The 25,456-nt window shown below is 38.9% G+C and overlaps 1 long non-coding RNA gene and 1 pseudogene across 3 annotated transcripts in view; both read right to left on the reverse strand.

The window, feature by feature from the left end:
- Positions 1 to 25,456, reverse strand: part of LOC105469927 (uncharacterized) — an 86,922-nt gene that overhangs the window by 5,413 nt on the left and 56,053 nt on the right. The window contains exons 3-5 of one of the 3 annotated variants that reach the window (XR_011619342.1): positions 3,714 to 3,910; positions 2,753 to 2,922; positions 1,696 to 1,916 (exon numbers count right to left, since the gene is read on the reverse strand). This is a non-coding gene — a long non-coding RNA (uncharacterized lncRNA). Of the gene's footprint in view, positions 1 to 1,695; positions 2,111 to 2,460; positions 2,711 to 2,752; positions 2,923 to 3,713; positions 3,911 to 25,456 lie in introns of those variants that run through there. The other 2 variants (XR_011619341.1, XR_980141.2) reach the window with 2 other exon arrangements.
- LOC105470154 (mitochondrial carrier homolog 2 pseudogene) lies at positions 4,942 to 6,181 on the reverse strand (annotated as a pseudogene).

Here is a 25,456-nt window from a genome sequence, read left to right on the forward strand (position 1 = left end):
ATATTTTGAGAGCAACAATTATCATCAAAAGTAGTTTTCCTATAGCAAAACAAGAGCTGTATAGATCATCCTTCCTTCATGCTCTACCTGGAAGAGTCAAAAAAAAAAAAAATTGTGGAACTGTCCTTTCACTCACCTTCCAGCTCCTGGGATCAAAGCAAATGTTCTGTGATTCTAGAAACCCTGACTAGAGCTTGGGACTTTAAATGTTTGAAAAAGAAATCTATGCCTTTGCCGTTTCAATGAGATCTTCAATGCATTTAAAGCAAACCAAAAGAACAAGCTCACCAAGAAGTCACTTGACCCCCTGCTGAGCCAGAGCCACCATTAGAAGCCGGGCATTGTGAGGAACTTTGGAGGAGAAGTTGGCCTTCTACTCTGTGGCTCTTAATCAGAGATACACATCAGATTCTTGGAACCCAGGGAGCTTATTTTCAAAACTTAACCTTCCCAGAATCTGCTCCAAATCTAATGAACAAGTACCTCAGAAGGTGGGAGATTTTTTAAGGTAAATCTAAAATATGGGCATTTTCAAAGCTTCCCAGGGGATTCTAATGCCCAGCAATGGTTAAGAACCACCATTCCTGTCTGATGCAGGACCCCTGTCTTGGCAGACAACCATGGGTGGTCATGGGTGGTCTCTGCTAAAGACTGCACTCGACTCCCATGGTAGGTTGCATTTGTATCTAAATATTTGCTGGCCCTTCTTACTGGGTCCCTCCCTTTTGCCCTTTCCTGGCCCCTGTCCCCTTATGATGCCTGGTGTATTTGTTTCCTAGGGTTGCCATAATAAAGAACCACAAACTGGGTAACTTAAAACAACAGAAATGTATTCTCTCATAGTCACAGTTTTAGAGAGTAGAAGTCTGAAATCAAGGGCCATGGTTCATTTGAAGCCTCTAAGGGAGGGTCCTCCCTTGCCTCTCCCAGTTTCTCGTAGGCCCAGGCGTTCCTTGGCTTGTGGAAACATGACTCTAATCTCTGCCTCTGTCTTTATATGGCCTTCCCTCTGTGTCTGTGTCTCTTCTCTTCTTATAAGGACATCAGACACAATGGATTAAGGGCCCACCCTATTCCACTATGACCTTATCTTAATTAATTATATTTGCAATGGTCCTACTTTTAAATAGGGTCATATTCTGAAGTACTGGGCATTAGGATTTTGATATATGTTTTTTGAGGGATACAGGTCAACCTGTAAGGCCTGGTTTAACCTGGCCCTGCACTTGGTCCTGCATTGGCCAAAGACGTATGAAAGGAAGAGACATGGACCACTACAGAGAAAATGTTTTCATTCTCCCGTCTTTCTGTTCCACCGCTGTTAGACGTGCATGTTGCAGATAGGGGCTTTCCCTTTACCCTTGTTCCTGGAATAAAGATACAGCTGACTCTCACATGGCCAGTAACTTGGACTAGAGAAAACCTATTGTAGGGCTGACAGGATTTTCGGGTACTTGCTGTCACAACATATTCTAGAAAAGTCTGACTAATGCAGCCCCCTTTGTTGAATGCCACAAATGTTAGACAGTTCCTTATTCTAATAGGCTGAAGCAAACCTGATTCATCTCTACTGGGGAAATCTTCTTTACTACATTGTGTTCTTACTTCCAGGAGGTAACACTGGGCTTGGAGGTTAAGAAAAAGTCAACATTTCATTTACAATTTCCGCTAGATATTAGAATCTTAGGAACTTACATTTGTCCTTTAGTAGAGAGCAGTGTTAGAGTCATATGCTTTGGGATTCCAAATAAGGAGATATCAAAAGAGCTTTCTTGTTCTTTATTAACTGCTATATGAGTTGTCTTCTGACCCCTCTGGGACACAGGGCCAGCTTGGGTCAGCTTCATGTGCTGTCAGGCACTATCCTCATTTTCCTCTATTGCTTAGTAATAGTCAAGTGAATCTTCTGGGCTTGGCTAAACATTTTTTAAATTAATGAATAGAAGTATGTTAGCATATGAGGACAGAATTGGACAGATGTTTATATTTTCTGTAAGTAACAGAAATATTCCTGAATGAATAGGCAGAAAACTAGGGTAGGCACTAATTTTGCCTGCTAAGACTTCCGGATTCCTCAGTTCAGCCAGGACTGTTTAGACGGCAGTTGCTTCTGCAATGGAAACAGTCAAATAGGCCACATTTAGAAAATGGTCTTTAGTATACTCCTATTATCTAATTTTATTTCAGTTGAAAATACTTTGTTACTAGAATGGAAATTCTACATGCTCAAAAGGCTACATAAAGTCCTAGTTTGGATTTTTGCAAATAAGGATAACCATACCAGGCCTGAAGTGAGACAAAGCTTTACAGAATCTCTTTGCAGTGCACAGCTTTATCTATCCACTCGCCTCATCCATCCAAATATCCATCATTCAGTCATTCACCCAAAAGGCATTTGCTGAACTCCAGCCATGTGCCAGCTACAGCCAAACACTGGGAACATAAGGATGGATATTCCACCTGCGCTGCCACATGCACCTCTCCTCCAGCTCCACATGATGGCTCATGATGTATCTCACATTCCTGAGGGTTTTCAGGCCTGATTTTGGAAGGTTTTTGAAAGCCCAGCCACAGCCCAGGCAGCTTCTGACATTGTCAGAACCTTGGGGCACATCCTACATAAGCAGAAAGAGTTTAGAGACAAGGCCCAGGTTGCCACTCACTCCATCAAACAGAGTGGTTTCCTGCCTGGCCAAGATCTGGGCCTGCATTTCCAAGACCTACAAGAAAGTGAAAGAGAAATCATAGTTACCTTCTCCATATCAAGAGAAGGGCTGGTCCACATTTCTGTGTAGCAGCCATGGGCTTGTGGTTTGCCCTAACCCATGAGCCCCAGGAGAGGGCTCTGAAATGATCAGAGAGCTCCAGACTTTTCCTTACTCCCCTGATGCTGCTCCATGTACCCTGAGCACCAGTGGAAGTCTGAAAGTGAAAAAGAAATAAAAGAAGGAAGGAAGGGAGAAAAGGAGAAAGTGAGAGAGAGAGAGAAACATGGTGTTTTCATCTCTCTGTATTCGGCCAGAGAGACGAATACACCATGGTGTTTGCCCCTAAAAAACTATCAGACTAGTGAAGGTCACTTCCATGGATAGGAAGGCAGTGGGGAGTAGTCAAGAAAGACTTTATAAGTTGCATCTGGCAGTTGGGTTGGGGGTCTCTATTACAGTGAATTTTATCTTGCTTGTGAGGAGGAAAACACTAGGTGGAGAGTCAAGAGAATTTTAGTCCCAAAATGATCACCAAGAAGCCATTCAACCTTGATCCACTATCTTTACTACCTTCACAGCCTTAGTTGTGTTAGTAAAATAAACAAATTGAACTAGCTTATTTCTGACATTCCTCTGTATTTCATGATTTAAGACTCCACATTTAAAATCTTCTTGGCTGCTATTTATTTTATTAGGTCTCCCCAGTGATCTTAAGTAGCTTATAATCATGGTTTTTGAGGAAAAAAAATACATTTATTTAAGTTACTTTGGTTGTGACATTTGTGCACTTTGCCCATTCTAATCAATATTTTCATGATTACACTTACATTTGAATTATGCTACATACATATAAAGTAAGTCAAGTACATATTCTTTTCTGCACTGTGTTATTATCAGCACTCCCATTTTATAGATGAAAAAACTAAGAGTAAGAAAGAATAAAAAGCTTGCATACCCTAACCTGATAAGCGAAATAGGTTTTAAATAAAACTGCTTTCCAAGTACCTGATTCCAAAGCCAGGGTTCAGGCTGCGAAGCAGGTCTTTATCACCTTGAGAACAGAATGCTGTGGTTTTTCTTTCTTGGGAATTTCTTTGAAAATCATCTCAATGCAACAATTCTAACAGAATATAAGAGTACAACTTTTCTTTGACACTATCTCTGGGGAACTGATCGTGTTTTTCTTACTGGTGCTGCTAGTCCTATTGGAAAAAGAGTCTGAAATCAGTTCTTTCATCCTGTATCCAAATGATAACTAGTTTAAACTTTTTTCCCCCTTGTATGAGGACAAAATACTTCATTTGCTGATTTCTTCTTTTGAATGACTTTTTATCTAAAAACTAGAGAAGTACATTGAAACATTTTGCTATTTAAAATATTTCCTAAGTCTTCAGCTCCAGAATTGGGAATCTATTATACAGTTTGGGTTTTGTTGTTATTTTCTGTTGAAGATAAACCAAGCAATGGTTTACATCTAATTTAGGACTTAGAGAATTATTTCCCTGCTCACAGCGTTTGTCTTGATCCTAACCCCAAGACGAATGGCTGAAAAAAATTTTTTTTCACTGATTCTAAGTCACTTCTAGCTGTGTCTTCTCTGTGGCTCAGGAAGAGTTCCCGGCCGTCCTCCCACCTTTTACGTCAGGTCTTTTCTACATTCAGCAACCCTAAGTCTTCACCTCACTGGATGTCAGAGTTTTTAAATAAATTCCTTTGAGTTGATGAATGTATTTTGTTTCATTTTTTTTATTACAGTGAAACTTCTATTTCTAAATAAATAAATAATACATCTTTATAATTTAAAAAATGAGCAATATACAAAAGTATAAGGACATAAGTGAAAAAAGTCACATGAAATACAAACTTCTGAGGAATCTATCATTAACAAAAAATTTGTGGCCATCTTTTAATACATATCTTAATGCATTTTAACTAAATTTGGTATGCTACATGCTATTATTTTTTATTATGACATTGTTATGCAATCTCATACTCTTTGATTACCTCTTCCCTTCCTACAAATTCCTTACCTCTGCAATACTCCCACATAAGAAAGGGAAATAACTGCATGTGTGTTTTTTTTCTGTTTTAATAAATTAAGGATTTTAAAAAATTTTTCCCAAGATTAAATGACTATTTAAAAATTGTGCCACAATATAAATAAATCCACATTCTCTCCCTTAATTCTGTACTTCTGGTACTATAGAAAAGTTGGTGTTCCTGCCTCACATCTTCAAATTAACATTGTCAGGTTACAAGAATAAGTCTTCCCAAAAGAGATCTTCCAGAAAAACAAGCTATTTCCTAGGTTCATATTTCCCTTTTCATGTAGCATGCACCAATAATCTAAGAAGAATATCTTGGAGAGTAAGGAGGGCATCCACCAGCAAGACCACAGGTGTTGAAAGCCATAAGATTGGAGACAAGTGCAAAGGGGTAGGTCAACATACTAGCAAAATAATCATGTGACAGCTTGAGAATAACTCTTCATTTCATTCATGACAGAAACCCTGTCCAGGTATTGATGAGGTAGGCCATTGGGTTACACAGCCACAAAGAAGTGATGTCACCCAGGAGGCGAGGAACAAGACCCATGGAAAATCCTAGGATGCTCTCTACCCAATAGATGGTTACCAAGGAGACACAAAATCCACAGTACTTGGATTCTCTGCCAATGACTTGTACCACAGATCTCAGAGTAATCATATAGAAGAAATGTGTGATGAGGGTACAAGCAGAATGAGTGATCATATCTTAAGTGGTCTCCTTGTTAACTATGTCAAAGGAAGATGAAACTTCTTTTTTTTTCAACTTTTAGGTTCAGGAGTAAATGTGAAGGTTTGTTATATAGGTAAATTGCATATCATTGGGTTTGGTCACCCAGGTGAAAAGCATAGTACCCAATAGGTAGTTTTTTGATCCTCACTCTCCTCCCACCCACTACCCTCAAGTAGGCCCTAATGTTTGTTGTTTCCCTCTTTGTGTCAATGTATACTCAATGTTTAGCTCTCATTTATAAGGGAGAATATGTGGTATTTGGTTTGCTATTCCAGTGTTAATTTGCTTAGGATAATGACCTCCAACTCCATCCATGTTGCTGCAATGGACATGATCTTGTTCTTTTTATGGCTGTGAAGTATTCCATGGTGTATATGTATCACATTTTCTTTATTCAGTCTACGGTTGATGGCCATTTAAGTTGATTCCATGTATTTGTTATTGTGAATAGTGCTGCAAAGAACATATGTGGGCATGTGTCTTTATTACAGAACAACTTATATTCCTTTGGGTGTATACCCAGTAATGGGATTTCTGGGTTGAATGGTAGTTCTATTTTAAGTTCTTTGAGAAATCACCAAACTGCTTGCCACAGTGACTAAAATAATTTACACCCCCACCAGAAGTACATAGCATTCTCTTTTCTCCACAACCTCACCAGCATCTTTATTTTTTGACTTTTTATTAATAACCATTCTGACTGGTGTGAGGTGGTATCTTATGGTGCTTTTGATTTGCATTTCTCTAACGATCAGTGATGTGGGGTATTTTTTCATATGCTTGTTGGCTGTATGTATGGCTTCTCTTGCAAGTGTCTGTTCATGTCCTTTGCCCAGTTTTGACGGGGTTGTTTTTTGCTTGCAAAATTTGTTCAAGCTCCTTATATTAGTAGACTCCAGATATTAGACCTTTGTTGAATGCATAGTTTGCAAATGTTTTTTCCCATTCTGTAGGTTTTCTGTTTACTTTGTTGAGAGTTCTTTTGTTGTGCAGAAACTCCTTAGTTTAATTAGGTCCCATTTGTCAAATTTTGCTTTTGCTGCATTTGGTTTTGGCATCTTTGTCATGAAATCTTTACCAGGGGCCTATATCCAGAATGGTATTTCCTATGTTATCTTCTGGGGTTTTTACAGATTTTCATTTTAGATTTAAGTGTTTAATCCATCTTGAGTTGATTTTTGTCCATGGTGTAAGGAAGAGGTCCAGTTTCAATCTTCTGGATATGGCTAGCCAGTGATCCCCAGCATCATTTATTATATAGAAAGTCTTTCGCCCATTGCTGTTTTTGCCAATTTTGTCAAAGATTAGATGGGTGTAGGTATGTGGCATTATTTCTGGGATCTCTATTCTGTTCCATTGGTATGTGTGTCTGTTTTGGTAGCTGTACCATGCTGTTTTGGTTACTGTAGCCCTATAGCATAGTTTGAAGTCAGGTAATGTGATGCCTCCAGCTTTGCTCTTTTTGCTTAGGATTGCCTTGGCTATTTGACTCTTTTTTGGTTACATATCAATTCTAAAATAGTTTTTTCTAGTTCTGTAAATAATGTCATTGGTAGCTTGATAGGAATAGGATTGAATCTGCACATTTCTTTGGGCCTTATGGCCATTTTGACAATATTGATTCTTCCTATACATAAGCATGGAATATTTTTCCATTTGTTTGTCATCTCTGATTTCTTTGAGAAGTGTTTTGTAATTCTCATTGTAGAGGTCTTTTGCCCCCGTGGTTAGCTATTTTCCTAGGTATTTTATTCTTTTTGTGGCTATTGTAAATGAGACTGCATTCTTGATTTGGCTCTCAGCTTGGGTATTGTTAGTGAATAGGAATGTTACTGATTTTTCTACATTGCTTTTGTGTCCTGAAACAGCTGAAATTGTTTATTAGATCAAGGAGCTTCTGGGTACAGACTAGGGGTTCTCTAGAGATAGCATCATGTAGTCTGCAAACAGGGATAACTTGACTTCCTCTTTCTCTTTTTGGATGCCTCTTATTTTTTTCTCTTGTCTGGTTGCTCTGGCTAGAACTTCCAGTAGAAGGTTGAATGAGAGTAGTGAGAGTGGGCATCCTTGTCTTATTCTGATTTTCAAGGAGAGTACTTCCAGCTTTTGCCTGTTCAGTATGATGTTGGTTGTGGGTTTGTCATCGATGGCTCTTATGGTTTTGAAGTATGTTCCTTCCATGCCTAGTTTGCTGAGGGTTCTTAACATGAAAGGATGTTGGATTTTATTGAAAGCATTTTCTGTATCCATTGAGATGATCATATGTTTTTGTTTTTAGTTCTTTTTAAGTAGTGAATCACATTAATTATTTTGTGTATGTTGAACCAATTTTGCATCCCAGGGATAAAGCCTTCTGGATCATGGTGGATTAGCTTTTTGATGTGCTGCTGGATTCAGTTTGCCAGTATTTTGCTGAGTATTTTTGCATCTGTGTTCATCAAGAATGTTGGCTGAAGTTTTCTGTGTGTGTGTGTGTGTGTGTGTGTGTGTGTGTGTGTGTGTGTCTGACAGGTTTTGGTATCAAGATGAGGCTGACCTCATAGAATGAGTTAGGGAGGAGTCCTTCTTCCTCAATTTTTTAGAACAGTTTCAGTAGGAATGGTACCAGCTATTTTTTATACCTCTTGTAGAATTCAGCTATGAATCCATCTGGTCCTGGGCTTTTTCTGGTGGCAGGCTTTTTATTACTGATTCAATTTGAGAACTCATTATTGGTCCATTCAAGGATCCAATCTCTTTCTGGTTCTTTTTTTGGGAGGTTGTATGTTTCCAGGAATTTATCCATTTTTTTTTCTAGGTTTTCCAGCTTGTGGAAATAGAGGAGTTCATAAAAAAAAATTCAACTGAGAATTTCATTTCCACCCAAACTAAGCTTTATAAGTGAAGGACAAATAAGATTCTTTGCAGACAAGAAAATCCTGATTCTCTTAGTATTTACTTGTCTGAAAGGATCTTATTTGTCCTACTGAAATCACTTTTACTGAAACTATAATAATCTCTGACGGTTTTTTGTTTTGTTTTGTTTTGTTTTGTTTGTATTTCTGTGGGGTCAGTAGTAACGTCCTCTTTGTCATCCTTGATTGTGCTTATTTGTATCTTCTCTCTTTTTTTCTTTATTAGTCTAGCTAGTGGTCCATCTATCTTGATAATTCTTTCAAAGAAGCAGCTCCTGGATTCATTGATCTTTTGTACGATTTTTCATGACTCAATTTCCTTCAGCTCAGCTCTGATTTTGGTTATTTCTTGTCTTCTGCTAGGTTTGGAGTTGATTTGCTCTTGTTTCTCTAGTCCCTCTAGTTGTGATGTTAAGTCGTTAATTTGAGATCTTTCTAACTTTTTGATGTGGGTGTATAGTGCTATAAACTTCTCTTTTAACTGCCTTGGCTATGTTCCAGAGATTCTGGTATGTTATATCTTTTTTTTTTTTTTCATTAGGTTCAAATAATTTCTTGATTTCTGTCTTGATTTCATTATTTACCCAAACGTCATTTAGGACCCAGGTTGTTTAATTTACATTTAGTGATTTCATTTTGAGAGATTTTCTTAGCATTTATTTCTGTTTTTATTGTATTGTGGTTCAAGAGTGTGGTTGCTGTGATTTCTTTTTTTAATATACTGAATATTGTTTTAGCCACAATTGTGTGGTTGACTTTAGAGTATGTGGCATGTGCAGGAAAGAAGAATGTATATTTTGTTGTTTTTTGGGTGGAGAGTTCTGTAGATGTCTCTAAGGTCCATTTAGTCAAGTGCAGAGTAAAGGTACCAAATATCTTTGTAAGTTTTCTGCCTCAATGATCTATCTAAAACTGTCAGTCAGGTATTAAAGTCTCCCACTATTATTGTGTGGTTACCTAAATCTCTTTTTAGATCTCTAAGAACTTGCTTTATGAATCTGGGCGCTCCTGTGTTCGGTGCATACATATTTAGGGCAGTTAGGTCTTCTTGTTGAATTGACCCCTTTATTGAATTGACCCCTTTAACATTATATAATGTCCTTCTTTGTGTTTTTTTTTTTATCTTTGTTAAAGTCTATTTTGTCTGAAATTAGAACAGCAATATCTGCTTTTTTCTGTTTGCTTGGTAGATTTTTCTCCATCCCTTTACTTTGAGCTTATGGGTATCATTACATGTGAGATGGGTTTCTAGAAGACAGCAAAACCTTGAGTTTTGCTTCTCTATTCAACTTGCCTCTCTGTGGCTTTTAATTGGGGGCGTTTATCCCATTTACACTCAAGGCTAGTATTGATATGTGTGAATTTGATCCTGTCTTCATGTTGTTAGCTGGTTATTATGCAATGTTGATTGTGTGGTTGTTCATAGTGTCACTGGCGTATGTACTTAAGTGTGTTTTTGTAGTGGCTGATAATGGTCTTTCTATATTTAGCACTCCCTTCAGAACCTCTTGTAAGGCAGGTCTGGTGTTAACAAATTTCCTTAGCAATTGCTTGTCTGAAAATGATCTTATCTGTCCTTCACTTACAAAGCTTAGTTTGTCTGGATATGAAATTCTTGGTTGAAAATGATTTTAATTAAGGATGCTGAATATAGGCCCCCAATCTCTTCTGCTTTATAGGGATTCTGCTGACAGGTCTGCTGTTAGCCTGATGAGTTCCCTTTGTAGATGACTTGCCCCTTCTTTCTAGTTGCATTTACCATTTTTTCTTTCATTGCAATCTTGGAAAGTCTGATGACTATGTGTCTTAGATGTGATCTTCTTGTGTAGTATTTCACAGGGATTCTCTGCATTTCCTGAATTTGAACACTGGCCTCTCTAGCAAGGTTGGGGAAATTTTCATTTATGATAACCTCAAAAATATTTTCCAAGTTGCTTGGTTTTCTCCCTTTCTTTCAGGGACACCAGTGAATCACAGATTGTATCTCTTTACATAATTTCTTATTTCTTGGAGATTTTTTTGTTCATTCTTTTTTACCGTTTTTTATTTTTCTCTGACTATTTCAGAGAGCCAGCATTCATGCTCTGAGATCTTTCCTCAGCTTGGTCTGTTCTGTTATGAATACTTGCAAATGCATTATGAAATTCTTATAGTGTGTTTTTTCAGCTTTGTCAGATCACTTTGGTTCTTTCTTATAAAGGCCATTTTATCTATCAGCTTCTGTATTATTTTATTGTAATTCTTAGATTTTTTAAATTGGGTTTTGACCTTCTCCTGCATATCAATGGTCTTTGTCCCTTCTATATTCTGAATTCTATTACTGTTATTTCAGCCATCTTGGCCTGGTTAAGAACCATTGCTGGGAACTAGTGTGGTTGTTTGGAGTTAAGAAGACACGCTTCACTGGGCACAGTGGCTCACTCCTGTAATCCCACACTTTGGAACACCAAGATGGGCAGATCACTTGAGGCCAGTGGTTCAAGACCAGCCTGGCCAACATGGCAAAAACCCATTTGAAACACTGTCTCTACTAAAAATACAAAAATTATTCAGGTTTAGTGGCATGTGCATGTGGTCCCAGCTACTCAGGTGGCCGAGGCATGAGAATTACTTGAAACTGGAAAGCAGAGGTTGCAGTAAGCCATGGTTGTGCCACTGCACTCCAGCCTGAGTGACACAGCAAGACTGAAAAAAAAAAAAAAAAAAGACACTCTTGCTTTTTGAATTGTCAGAGTTCTCACATGGGTTCTTCATCATCTTTGTAGGCTGATGTTCCTTCAGTCTTTGAAGTTGCTGTCCTTTGGATTTTTTAAATTCTATTTGATGTCCTTGGGGGTTGATTGTGGCATAAGCTGGAAGATTTTCGGGGGCCAAGGGTTAGTTCAGGACGCATGGACTGCTTGTTTTAACTTGTTTTAACTCTGTGAGCCTGGTATTGGGCCCTTGACTTTTTGGCCCCTCATGTTTAGGAACCTGCTGCACTGAAGGAACCAATGCATTCCTGGTCCACTGGCCACAATGTTCCAATAGGTGGTGCTGGCCAAAGTGCTTCATAGAGTAGTGGCGGTGGGATCTGTCCTCATTTGCACATGCCAGCAGCAGTGGCAGTGTGGTTGGGTACGTGCTTTTTGGCTGCAGCAGGGGGTTGGTGGTTGCAGGGGTGCTGTCTTCCATGTGGGTGTTTGCAATGGCAGCATCTGCAGTGGCAGCAATGGCAACACAGAACAGGGGAAGGACCAGGATGTCCCTCCAGCATCCACACGTGCACTCACACCAGTGGCAGTGTTAGCACAGGAGCAGGGCACTGCTGGGCACAGGACTATGTGTGCCTTCTATGTGCATGTTCATGAGGGCAGCTGTGGCAGCACAGGGTGCAGGGTGAGTCCACTGGTGACCATGCATAGTTCACACTGGCAGCAGAGTTGGTGCAGGGGTGGGGTGCCAGCAGGTGTAGGGCTCTCTGTCTGTGTGCCTGCAAGCACTCTGATGGCAATGCCAGCACAGTGCAGGGTGGGGAGGGGGTGGCAAGGTGCACTCATGTTGGCATCAGTGACCTGACAGAGTCTACATGCTCCCATACACTGGTAGAGAAGTGGAGACAAGGTCTGCTGCTGCACACTCGTGCTGGCAAAACAATTTGGGCATTGGCTGTGGGTGACTGTGTACAGGCAAAGTGGCATGGGGGAGGCTGCATTTGGGGGAGGGTGCGAGCAGACTGGTGCTGCTCTGCTGAAGCTCTCTGCCAGTAAGTCACAATCTACCAGTGCAGGAACTATGCTGGGAGCTCCCCAAAAGGCACTCCACATGGGCATTCAAGGCTGCACTGCAAGCAGGTGCAGCCTTGTTGTGGCCCCAAGGAGACCAGTAGACCAAGGGGTGCTCAGGTCAGACCAGCACCATCTCAATGGCAAGACTGCCCTGTATTGTTCAGGTATGACATTTCCCCTTGGGCTAAAGTCTCCTAGGGGAGCAAGGTGAGCCTTGGGGATGGTCATTCCTGGCTGTGCTCCACTACAGATGCTCCCACACCAAATCCTCTGAGTTCCACATAGGCTGGAGTTCTGCCCCTACCACTTCTATAAGCAGCTCTCTCTGCCAGCTCAAGTGTTCATGGGGATCATGGCATATCCTGGTGCCATGATTACAGAGACCTGTGACAAGAGTGGGTTGCTCCTTGCCTATTCAACTCACTCATTCCCCAAGAGTTGTTGGGGGCTAGGAACGAGTCCCAGTGGTGTTCCCAGCTTCCTCTCCCTTCAGCCTAGCATCTGTGTCTTCCATCCATTCACTCTCAATGCCTTCCCTCTGAAGACCTGCTAGAAGTGCACCCAGTCTGCCTGATGTCCTGATCCTTCAGTGGCAAACGTTTCTCCTGACTGTGTCTACTCAGCCATCTTAAGTTGCTCTCCCTGAAAATTCTTTATATAGTCAACTATGTTTCTCTACTATTTTAAAATTTCTGAGTTTGCTATGTTAGTGAAAATGGTATCCTCAGCCTTAAGTTGCACATGTTTTCTAATATTTTAAAATCTTTTTTCCCACTTATCTTTCATGCAGCTGAAATTTTAATATAGAAGTCTAACTTATTATTTTTGGATTGTGTGGATTATAATCCAAAATGGCACATATGGATTGCCAATTGTTCCAGTACCATTTATTAAAGAAACCATTCCTTTCCATTAAGTTGGAATGCCATTGTTTTCATACATTAAATTCACTCAACCCCCCATTCCAAATTGGCTGAAAAGGAACAGCTCCGGTCTGCAGATCCCAGTGTGATAAAAGCAGAAGATAGGTGATTTCTGCATTTCCAACTGAGGTACCTGGTTCATCTCATTGGGACTTGTTGGATAGTCGGTGCAGCCCACAGTTGGTGAGCTGAAGCAGGGTGGGACGTTGCCTTACCCGGGTAGCACAAGGGGTTGGGGGATTTCCCTTCCTAGCCAAGGGAAGCCGTGACAGACTGTACCTGAAAAACTGGGACACTCTCACCCAAATACTGCACTTTTCCCACAGTCTTAGTAACCAGCAGACTAGGAAATTCTCTTCCGTGCCTGGCTTGGTGAATCCCACACCCATGGAGCCTTGCTCACTACTAGCACAGCAGTCTGAGATAGACCTGCAGGGCTGCAGCCTGGCTGGGGGAGGGGCATCCACCATTGCTGAGGCTTGATTAGGTAAACAAAGCAGCTGGGGAAGCTCGAACTGGTCAGAGCCCACTGCAGCTCAGCAAGGCCTACCGCCTCTATAGACTCCACGTCTGTGGGTAGGGCATAGCTGAACAAAAGGAAGCAGAAACTTCTGCAGATGTAAACATTCCTGTCTGACAGATGTGAGGAGAGCAGTGGTTCTCCCAAATCAGCATTTGAACTCTAAGAACAGACCGACTGCATCCTCAAGTGGGTCCCTGACCTCCATGTAGCCCAACTGGAAGACACCTCCCAGTAGGGGCTGACAGACACCTCATATAGGCGGGTGTCCCTCTGGGACGAAGCTTCTAGAGGAAGGATCAGGCAGCAATATTTGCTGTTCTGCAATATTTGCTGTTCTGCAGCATCCATTGGTGACACCCAGGAAAACAGTGTCTGGAGTGGACCTCCAGCAAACTCCAACAGACCTGCAGCTGAGGGACCTGACTGTTAGAAGGAAAACTAACAACAACAACAAAAAGGAATAGCATCAAAGTCAACAAAAAGGACATCTACACCAAAACCCTATCTGTAGGTCACCAACATCAAAGACCAAAGGTAGATAAAATCACAAAGATGGGGAGAAACCATAGCAGAAAAGCTGAAAATTCTAAAAACCAAAGCACCCCTTCTCCTCCAAAGGATTGCAACTCCTCACCAGCAATGGAACAAAGCTGGACGGAGAATAACTTTGATGAGCTGACAGAAGTAGGCTTCAGAAGGTCAGTAATAACAAACTTCTCTGAGCCAAAAGAGCATGTTCAAACACATTGAAAGGAAGCTAAAAACCTTGAAAAAAGGTTAGATGAATGGCTAACAAGAATAAACAGCATAGAGAAGACCTTAAATGATCTGATGGAGCTGAAAACCATGGCAAGAGAGCTACATGATGCATGCACAAGCTTCAATAGCCTGTTCAATCAAATGGAAGAAAGGGTATCAGTGTTTGAAGATAAAAATAATGAAATAAAGTGAGAAGAGAAGTTTAGAGAAAAAAAGAGTAAAAACAAACACACAAAGCCTCCAAGAAATACGGGATTATGTGAAAAGACCAAACCTGTTTGATTGGTGTACTGGAAAGTGACAGGAAGAATGGAACAAAGTTGGAAAACACTCTTCAGATTATTATCCAGAAGAACTTCCCCAACCTAGCAAGGCAGGCCAACATTGAAATTCAGGAAATACAAAGAACTCCATAAAGAGAAGAGCAACCCCAAGATGCATAGTTGTCAGATTCACCAAGGTTAAAATGAAGGAAAAAATGTTAAGGGCAGGCAGAGAGAAAGGTCGGGTTACCCACAAAGGGAAGCCCATCAGACTAACAACGGATCTCTTGGCAGAAACTGTACAAGCAAGAAGAGAGTGGGGGCCAATATTCAACATTCTTAAAGAAAAGAATTTTCAACCCAGAATTTCATATCCAACCAAACTAAGCTTCATAAATGAAGGAGAAATAAAATCCTTTACAGACAAGCAGATGCTGAGAGATTTTGTCACCACCAGGGCTGCCTTACAAGAGCTCCTGAAGGAAGCACTAAATGTGGGAAGGAAGAACCAGTACCAGCCACAGAAAAAACATGTCAAATTGTAAAGCCCATTGATGCTATGAAGAAATTGCATCAATTAATGGGCAAAGTAAATAGCTAACATCATATTGACAGGATCAAATTCACACATAACAATATTAACCTTAAATGTAAATGGGCTAAATGCCCCAATTAGAAGACACAGACTGGCAAATTGGATAAAGAGTCAAGACCCATCAGTGTGCTGTATTCAGGAGACCCATCTTACGTGCAGAGACATACATAGGCTCAAAATAAAGGGATGGAGGAAGAACTACCCATCAAATGGAAAGCAAAATAAATAAATAAAGCAGGGGTTGCAATACTAGTCTCTGATAAAACAGACTTCAACAAAGACTAAAAGAGACAAAGAAGGCCATTACATAATGGTAAAGGGATCAATGCAACAAGAAGAGCTAAGTATCCTAGGTATATATGCACCCAATACAGGAGCACCCAGATTCATAAAGCTAGTCCTTAGAGACCTACAAGGAGTCTTAGGCTCCCACACAATAATAGTGGGAGAGTTTAACAACCCACTGTCAGTATTAGACAGAACAATGAGGCAGAAGGTTAACAAGGATATTCAGGACTTGAACTCAGCTCTACACCAAGCAGACCTAATAGAAATCTACAGAACTCTCCACCCCGAATCAACAGAACATACATTCTTCTCAGCAGCACATTGGACTTATTCTAAAACTGACCAAATAACTGGAAGTAAAGCACTCCTCAGCAAATGTAAAAGAATACAAATCAAAACAAATTGTCTCTCAGACCACAGTGCAATCAAATTAGAACACAGGATTAAGAAACTCACTCAAAACTGCACAACTACTTGGAAACTGAACAACCTGCTCCTGAATGACTACCAGGTACATAATGAAATGAAGGCAGAAATAAAGATGTTCTTTGAAACTAATGAGAACAAAGAGACAATGTACCAGAATCTCTGGGACACATTTAAAGCAATGTGTAGAGGGAAATTCATAAAACTAAATGCCCACAAGAGAAAGCAGGAAAGATCAAAATTGACACCCTAACATCTCAATTAAAAGAACTAGAGAAGCAAGAGCAAACTAACTCAAAAACTAGCAGAAGACAAGAAATAACTAAGATCAGAGCAGAACTGAAGGAGACAGAGACACAAAAAAACTTTCAAAAAAATCAGTGAATCCAGGAGCTGGTTTTTTGAAAAGATCAACAAAATTGATAGACAGCTAGCAAGACTAGTAAAGAAGAAAAGAGAGAAGAATCAAATAGATCCAATAAAAAATGATAAAGGGGATATCACCACTGATCCAACACCTCTATGCAAGTAAACTAGAAAATCTAGAAGAAATGGATGAATTCCTGGACACATACACCCTCCCAAGACTAAACCAGGAAGAAGTTGAATCCCTGAATAGACCAATAACAGGCTCTGAAATTGAGGCCATAATTAATAGCCTACCCATGAAGAGAAGTCCAGGACCAGATAGATTCACAGCCAAATCTACCAGAGGTACAAAGAGGAGCTGATACCATTCCTTCTGAAATTATTCCAATTGATAGAAAAAGAGGGAATCCTCCCTAACTCATTTTATGAGGCCAGCATCATCCTGATACCAAAGCCTAGAAAGCCACAACAAAAAAAGAGAATTTTAGACCAATATCCCTGATGAACATCAATGTGAAAATCCTCAATAAAGTACTGGCAGGGGGCGCACCCAAGATGGGTGCAGCTCCAGCTTCCAGCTCCCAGCATGAGCAACACAGAAGATGGGTGATTTCTGCATTTTCAACTGAGGTACCGGGATCATCTCACTGGGGCGTGTCGAACAGTTGGTGCTGGTCCACGGGTGCAGCCCGACCAGCGAGAGTTGAAGCAAGGTAAGGCATCGCCTCACCTGGGAAGTACAAGGGGGAAGGGAATTCCTTTTCCTAGCCAAAGGAAATTGAGACACACAGCACCTGGAAAATCGGGTAACTCCCACCCTAATACTCAGCTTTACCAGGGGTCGTAGCAAACGGCACACCAGGAGATTATATCCCACACCTGACCCAGAGGGTCCCATGCCCACAGAGCCTCCCTCATTGCTAGCACAGCAGTCTGAGATCTAACTTCAAGGCAGCAGCAAGGCTGGGGGAGGGGTGCCTGCCATTGCTGAGGCTTAAGTAGGTGAACAAAGCCTCCAAGAAGCTAAAATTGGGTGGAGACCACCACAGCTCAAGGAGGCCAGCCTGCCTCTGTAGACTCCTCCTCTGGGGACAGGGCATAGCTAAACAAAAAGCAGCAGAAACCTCAGCAGAGGTAAATGCCCCTGTCAGATAGCTTTGAAGAGAGCAGTGGATCTCCCAGCACGGAGGTTGAGATCAACAAAAAAGATAATTTTAGACCAATATCCCTGATGAACATCGATGCAAAAATCCTCAATAAAATACTGGCAAACCAAATCCAGCAGCACATCAAAAAGCTTATCCACCATGATCAAGTGGGCTTCATCCCTGGGATGCAAGGCTGGTTCAACATACGCAAATCAATAAATGTAATCCAGCATATAAACAGACCCAAAACCAAAAACCATATGATTATCTCAATAGATGCAGAAAAGACCTTTGACAAAATTCAACGGCCCTTCATGCTAAAAACTCTCAAAAAATTCAGTATTGATGGAATGTATCTCAAAATAATAAGAGCTATTTATGACAAACCCACAGCCAATATCATACTGAATGGGCAAAAACTGGAAGCATTCCCTTTGAAAACTGGCACAAGACAGGGATGCCCTCTCTCACCACTCCTATTCAACATAGTGTTGGAATTTATGGCTAGGGCAATCAGGCAAGAGAAAGAAATAAAGGGTATTTAGTTAGGAAAAGAAGTCGAATTGTCCCTGTTTGCAGATGACATACATTATTGTATATTTAGAAAATCCCATATCATCTCAGCCCAAAAACTTCTTAAGCTGATAAGCAACTTCAGCAAAGTCTCAGGATACAAAATCAATGTGCAAAAATCACAAGCATTCTTATACAACAGTAACAGGCAAACAGAGAGCCAAATCATGAATGAACTTCCATTCACAATAGCTTCAAAGAGAATCAAATACCTAGGAATCCAACTTACAAGGGATGTGAAGGACGTCTCCAAGGAGAACTACAAACCACTGCTCAGTGAAACAAATGAGGACACAAACAAATGGAAGAACATACCATGCTCATGGATAGGAAGAATCAATATTGTGAAAATGGCCATACTGCCCAAGGTAATTTATAGATTCAATGCCATCCCTATTAAGCTACCAATGACTTTCTTCACAGAATTGGAAAAACTGCTTTAAAGTTCATATGGAACCAAAAAAGACCCCGTATTGCCAAGAAAATCCTAAGCCAAAAGAACAAAGCTGGAGGCATCACGCTACCTGACTTCAAACTATACTACAAGGCTACAGTAACCAAAACAGCATGGTACTGGTACCAAAACAGAGATATAGACCAATGGAACAGAACAGAGTCTTCAGAAATAATACCACACATCTACAGCCATCTGATCTTTGACAAACCTGAGATAAACAAGAAATGGGGAAAGGATTTCCTATTTAATAAATGGTGCTGGGAAAATTAGCTAGCCATAAGTAGAAAGCTGAAACTGGATCCTTTCCTTACTCCTTATACGAAAATAATTCAAGATGGATTAGAGACTTAAATGTTAGACCTAAAACCATAAAAACCCTAGAAGAAAACCTAGGCAATACCATTCAGGACATAGGCATGGGCAAGGACTTCATGTCTAAAACACCAAAAGCAACGGCAACAAAAGCCAAAATTGACAAATGGGATCTCATTAAACTAAAGAGTTTCTGCACAGCAAAAGAAGCTACCATCAAAGTGAACAGGCAATCTACAGAATGGGAGAAAATTTTTGCAATCTACTCATCTGACAAAGGGCTAATATCCAGAACCTATAAAGAACTCAGTCAAATTTACAAGAAAAAAAACAAACAACCCCATCAAAAAGTGGGCAAAGGATATGAACAGACATTTTTCTAAAGAAGACATTCATACAGCCAACAGACACATGAAAAAATGCTCATCATCACTGGCCATCAGAGAAATGCAAATCAAAACCACAATGAGATACCATCTCACACCAGTTAGAATGGCAATCATTAAAAAATCAGGAAACAAAAGGTGCTGGAGAGAATGTGGAGAAATAGGAACACTTTTACACTGTTGATGGAACTGTAAACTAGTTCAACCATTATGGAAAACAGTGTGGCGATTCCTCAAGGATCTAGAACTAGATGTACCATTTGACCCAGCTATCCCATTATTGGGGATATACCCAAAGGATTATAAGTCATGCTGCTATAAACCCACATGCACATGTATGTTTATTGCAGCACTATTCACAATAGCAATGACTTGGAATCAATCCAAAAGTCCATCAGTGACAGACTGGATTAAGAAAATGTGGCACATATACACTGTGGAATACTATGCAGCCATAAAAAAGGATGAGTTTGTGTCCTTTGTAGGGACATGGATGCAGCTGGAAACCACCATTCTCAGCAAACTATCACAAGAACAGAAAACCAAATACCACATGTTCTCACTCTTAGGTGGGAATTGAACAATGAGATCACTTGGACACACGAAGGGTAACATCACACACCGGGTCCTATTGTGGGAAGGGGTTAGAGGGTAGGGATAACATTAGGAGATATACCTAATGTAAATGATGAGTTAATGGATGCAGCACACCAACATGGCACATGTATACATATGTAACAAACCTGTACGTTGTGCACATGTACCCTAGAACTTAAAGTATAATAAAAAAAAAATAAAATAAAAAAATAAATAAAACACTGGCAAACCGAACCCAGCAGCACATCAAAAAGCTTATCCACCATGATCAAATTGGCTTCATCCCTGGGATGCAAGGTTGGTTCAACATAAGCAAATCAATAAACAGAACCAACAAAAAAACCACATGATTATCCCAGTAGATGCAGATAAGGCCTTCGAAAATTCAACAGCTCTTCATGCTAAAAGCTCTCAATAAAGTAGGGATTGAAGGAATGTATCTCAAAATAATAAGAGCTACTTTTGACAAACACACAGCCAATATCATACTGAATGGGCAAAAACTGGAAACATTCCCTTTGGAAACTGGCACGAGACAAGGACACCCTCTCTCACCACTCCTATTCAACATAGTGTTGGAAGTTCTGGCCAGGGCAATCAGGCAAGAGAAAGAAATAAAGGGTATTCAATTAGGAAAAGAGGAAGTCAAATTGTCCCTGTTTGCAGATGACATGATTGTGTATTTAGAAAACCCCATTGTCTCAGCCCAAAATCTCCTTAAGCTGATGAACAACTTCGGCAAAGTCTCAGGCTACAAAATCGATGTGCAAAAATCACAGACATTCCTATACACCCATAACAGACAGAGAGCCAAATCATGAGTGAACTCCTATTCACAATTGCTACAAAGAGAATAAAATACCTAGGAATCCAACTTACAAGGGATGTGAAGGACCTCTTCAAGGAGAACTACAAACCACTGCTCAATGAAATAAAAGAGGACACAAACAAATGGAAGAACATTCCATGTTCATGGATAGGAAGAATCAATATCACGAAAATGGCCATATTCCCCAAGGTAATTTATGGATTCAATGCCACCCCCATCAGGTTACCAATGACTTTCTTTCCACATTGGAAGAAAACCACTTTAAAGTTCATATGGAACCAAAAAAGAGGCCTCATTTCCAAGACAATCCTAAGCAAAAAGAACAAAGCTGGAGGCATCACGTTACCTCACTTCAAACTATACTACAAGGTGACAGTAACCAAAACAGCATGGTACTGGTACCAAAACAGATACATAGACCAATGGAACAGAATAGAAGCCTCACACGTCTACAACCATCTAAACTTTGACAAACCTGACAAAAAGAAGAAATGAGGAAAGGATTCCCTATTTAATAAATGTTGCTGGGAAAATTGGCTGGACATATGTAGAAAGCTGAAATTGGATCTCTTCCTTATGCCTCATACAAAAATTAATTCAAGATGGATTAAATAATTAAATGTTAGACCTAAAACCATAAAAAACCCTAGAAAACCTAGGCAATATCATTCAGGACATAGGCATGGGCAAGGACTTCATGACTAAAACACCAAAAGCAATGGCAACAAAAGCCAGAATTGACAAATGGGATCTAATTAAACTAAAGAGCTTCTGCATGGCAAAAGAAACTACCATCAGAGTGAACAGGCAACCTACAGAATGGGGAGAAAATCTTTGCAATCTACCTATCTGACAAAGGGCTAGTATCCAGAATCTACAAAGAATTTAAACAAATTTACAAGAAAAAACCCCATCAAAAAGTGGACAAAAGATATGAACAGACACTTCTCCAAAGAAGACATCTATGCAGCCAACAGACACATGAAAAAATGCTCATCATCACTGGTCATCAGATCAATGCAAATCAAAACCACAATGAGATACCATCTCACGTCATTTAGAATGGCAAACATTAAAAAGTCAGGAAACAACAGATGCTGGAGAGCATGTGGAGAAACAGGAATGCTTTTACACTGTTGGTGGGAGTGTAAATTAGTTCAACCATTGTGAAAGACAGTGCGGTGATTCCTCAAGGATCAAGAACTAGAAATACCTTTTGACCCAGCAATCCCGTTACTGGGTATATACCCAAAGGATTATAAATCATTCTACTATAAAGACACATGCACACGTATGTTTATTGTGGCACTATTCACAATAGCAAAGACTTGGAACCAACCCAAATGCCCATCAATGATAGACTGGATTAAGAAAACATGGGGGCACATATACGCCATGGAATACTACACAGCCTTAAAAAGGATGAGTTCATGTCCTTTGCAGGGACACAGATGAAGCTGGAAACCATCATTCTCAGCAAACTGTCACAAGGACAGAAAACCAAACACCACATGTTCTCACTCATAGGTGGAAATTGAACAATGAGACCACTTGAACACAGGGCGGAGAACATCACACACCAGAGCCTGTCGTGGGGTGGGGGACTGGGAGAGGGGTAGCATTAGGAGAAATACCTAATGTAAATGATGGATTGATGGATGCAGCAAACCATCATGGCACATGTATACCTATGTAACAGACCTGCACATTGTGCACATGTACCCTAGAACTTAAAGTATAATAAAAATAAATAAGTAAATAAATAAATTCACTTATATATCAATATCTATTTCTGCACTCTTACTTATCTTTCAATGATCTTTTTATTTTAATTTTTTAACAATGTGAGGCAAACTTCCTGAACATTATCTAATTTCATAATAATCTTGGCCATTCTTAGGCACTTTTTCTTCTATAGCAATGTTAACATGATCCCCCACGCCAACTCTTCAAAACAAAAACAAATGATAATTGATTGAATTGATATTTTGGGTGATATTAAGTCTTCTTATCCAAGAACATGGTACATTTCAGTTTGATGAGATTTTGTCTTTCATTAAGGTTTGATACTTCTCTGAGCATACATTCTACACCATATATGTCAGATTTATCTCAAAAACTTTATAATTTGTATCATTATGTGTATAGAATCATTTCTTATAATTTGTTGTAACTAGTAGATAACTCTATTAACTTTGCATTATTTATCTTTTATTAAGCTACTCTATTAATTCTATTACTAACTAGTAGTTATTTTACTAAACTCTTTGTTTCTGATATATATATATAATAATGTTATCAATAGAAGCAAATTCTATTTTTGAGATATTTATTATTTTTATTTTACTTTTGAATTTACTTGAACTTCCAAAACAGTGTTGATTTTAATGGAAATGGCTTTAGTGTTATACCACCAAGAGTGATGTTAGTTTTTGGTAAATAATTTGGCGTTAGTTTTTATACATAATTTTTATTATATTTAAGGAGTTTTCTTATATTCCTTGCTTTAACTGTAGCTTTTATTAAGAATAGCTGCTGAATTTTATTGTGATTTTTGAAATTTATTAAAATTATCATAACATTTTTCTCCTTTAATGTGTTCATTAATCAATTACACTTATAAGTATCAGACACAGGGCAACCTATGAATTCCTAGAATAAACCCTACTTGATCATAAAATAATCTTCTTTTGATGTACTGCTGGATTCTAATGGATAATATTTCATATATCATTTTAAATTTGTCTTGACAAATGAGATTGGTCTCTAGTATGGTTATTTTTTCCATCATTTAATAAAGGTTTTTTGCTAAGGTCATATTTATGTCATAAAATAAATTACAAACACTTTCTTTCTCTAAATGGTTTGGAATAGTTTTAATAATATTGGAATTATCTTATTACTAAAACATACTAAATAAAACTCAGCTTTGAAACTATCTGGCAGATTTCAGATCAATTTTATATAATCTCTTCTTTTATAATTGGTTTAAATTTTCTATGTCTTGAGTCAGGATTGGTAGCTTATATTTTGGTATGAAATAATTCATTTTGAACTGAATGAAAATGAAATGACAATTTATCAAAATTTGTGGAATGTAGCTAAAGTATTGCTTAGGGGAAATGTATACCATCAAAAGCTTATACAGTCATGCATCACTTAACAACAGAGACGCATTCTAAGAAATGCATCATTAGGCAATTTTATTGTAGTGTAAACATCACAGAGTGTACATAAATCTAGATAGTATAGTCTACTACTTACCTAGGCTACATAGCATAGCCCATTGCTCCTGGGCTACAAACTTGTACAGCATGTTACTACATTGAATACTGTAGGCAATTGTAACACAATGGCATTTATATATCTAAATGTATGTAAACATAGAAAAGGTACAATGAAAATACAGTATAAAAATTTTTTTAAATGGTATACCTGTACAGGGCACATACCATGAATAGAGCTTAAGGACTGGAAGTTGCTCTGGGTAAGTAAGTGAGTGAGTGGTGGTAAATGTAATGGCCTAGGACATTATTGTACACAACTGTAGACTTTATAAACAGTGTACACTTAGGCTACACCAAATTTATTTTAAAATATTTTTCAATAATAAAGTAAGCTTAAGTTACCATATCTTGTTTTGCTTTATAAGCTTTTTAATCTTTTTAACTTTTGACTCTGTAATAACGCTTAGCTTAAAACACAAACACATTGTACCACTATACAAAAGTATTTTTTCTTTATCCTTATTCTATAAGCTTTTTTCTATTTTTTTTTACTTTTTAATTTTTTTTGTTAAAAACTAAGAGACAAACACACAAACACTTAGTTTTGAAAAACTAAGACATGTCAGCCTAGACCTACGCAGCCTCAGAATCAATATCACAGTCTTTCACTTTCACATCTTGTCCTACTGGAAGGTCTAAAGGGACAGTAACAGGCAAAGAGAGCTACCATCTTCTATGAAAACAATGCCTTCTTCTGGGGTATCTTCTGAAGATCATGCCTGAGCCTATTTTACAGTTAAGTTTTTTTTTTTTTAATAGGAATACACCCTAACATAATGAAAAAGAGTATAGTACAGTGAACACAAAAATCAGTAACATGGCCACTCATTATGAAGTATTATGTACCATACATAATTGTATTGCTATACTTTCACACTACTGGCAGCAGAGTGGGTTTGTTTACATCAGCATCACAACAAACACACGAATAATATGTAGTGCTATGCCCTTAAAATGGCTACATCACTAGACAATAGGAATTTTTCAGTTCCATTATAATCTTATGGGACTATTGATGCATATTGACCAAAATGTTGTTATGCAGCACATGACTGTATTAGAAAAGAAGAAAAGTCTCAAATCACTAATCTAAGCTTCCACCTTAAGAAATTAGAGAGGAGCAAATGCCAACTCAAAGAAAACAGAAAAAAGAAATAACAAAGAGCAGAAATAAATGAATTGTTTAAAAAGAGAAAAAAATCAATGAAACCAAAAACTATTTTTTAAAAATTGTCAATGAAACTGATAAATTTCTAGCGAGTCTGAGGAAGAAAAAAGAGGAAAAGACAAAATTATTGATATAAAAGAGGGCCACCACTGCAAAGTCCACAGACATTAAAAAATGCAAAACAACAACAAAGCCCACAACACTAAGAGAATATTATGAAAAACTCTAAGCCTATACATTTGAGAACAAAGATAAAAATTATCAAATTCTTGAAAAGCACAAGTTATTAAAACTCAATTAAAGGAATAGATAACTAAAAGTGCCCTATGTTTATTAAAAGAATTAAAGTTGTCATTGAAAATCCTTTCAACAACAGTAAACAAAAAATCTTTAGGCCCAGATAGTG

Source organism: Macaca nemestrina, chromosome 2, assembly GCF_043159975.1.
Source record: "Macaca nemestrina isolate mMacNem1 chromosome 2, mMacNem.hap1, whole genome shotgun sequence".
NCBI classification, from domain to species: domain Eukaryota; kingdom Metazoa; phylum Chordata; class Mammalia; order Primates; family Cercopithecidae; genus Macaca; species Macaca nemestrina.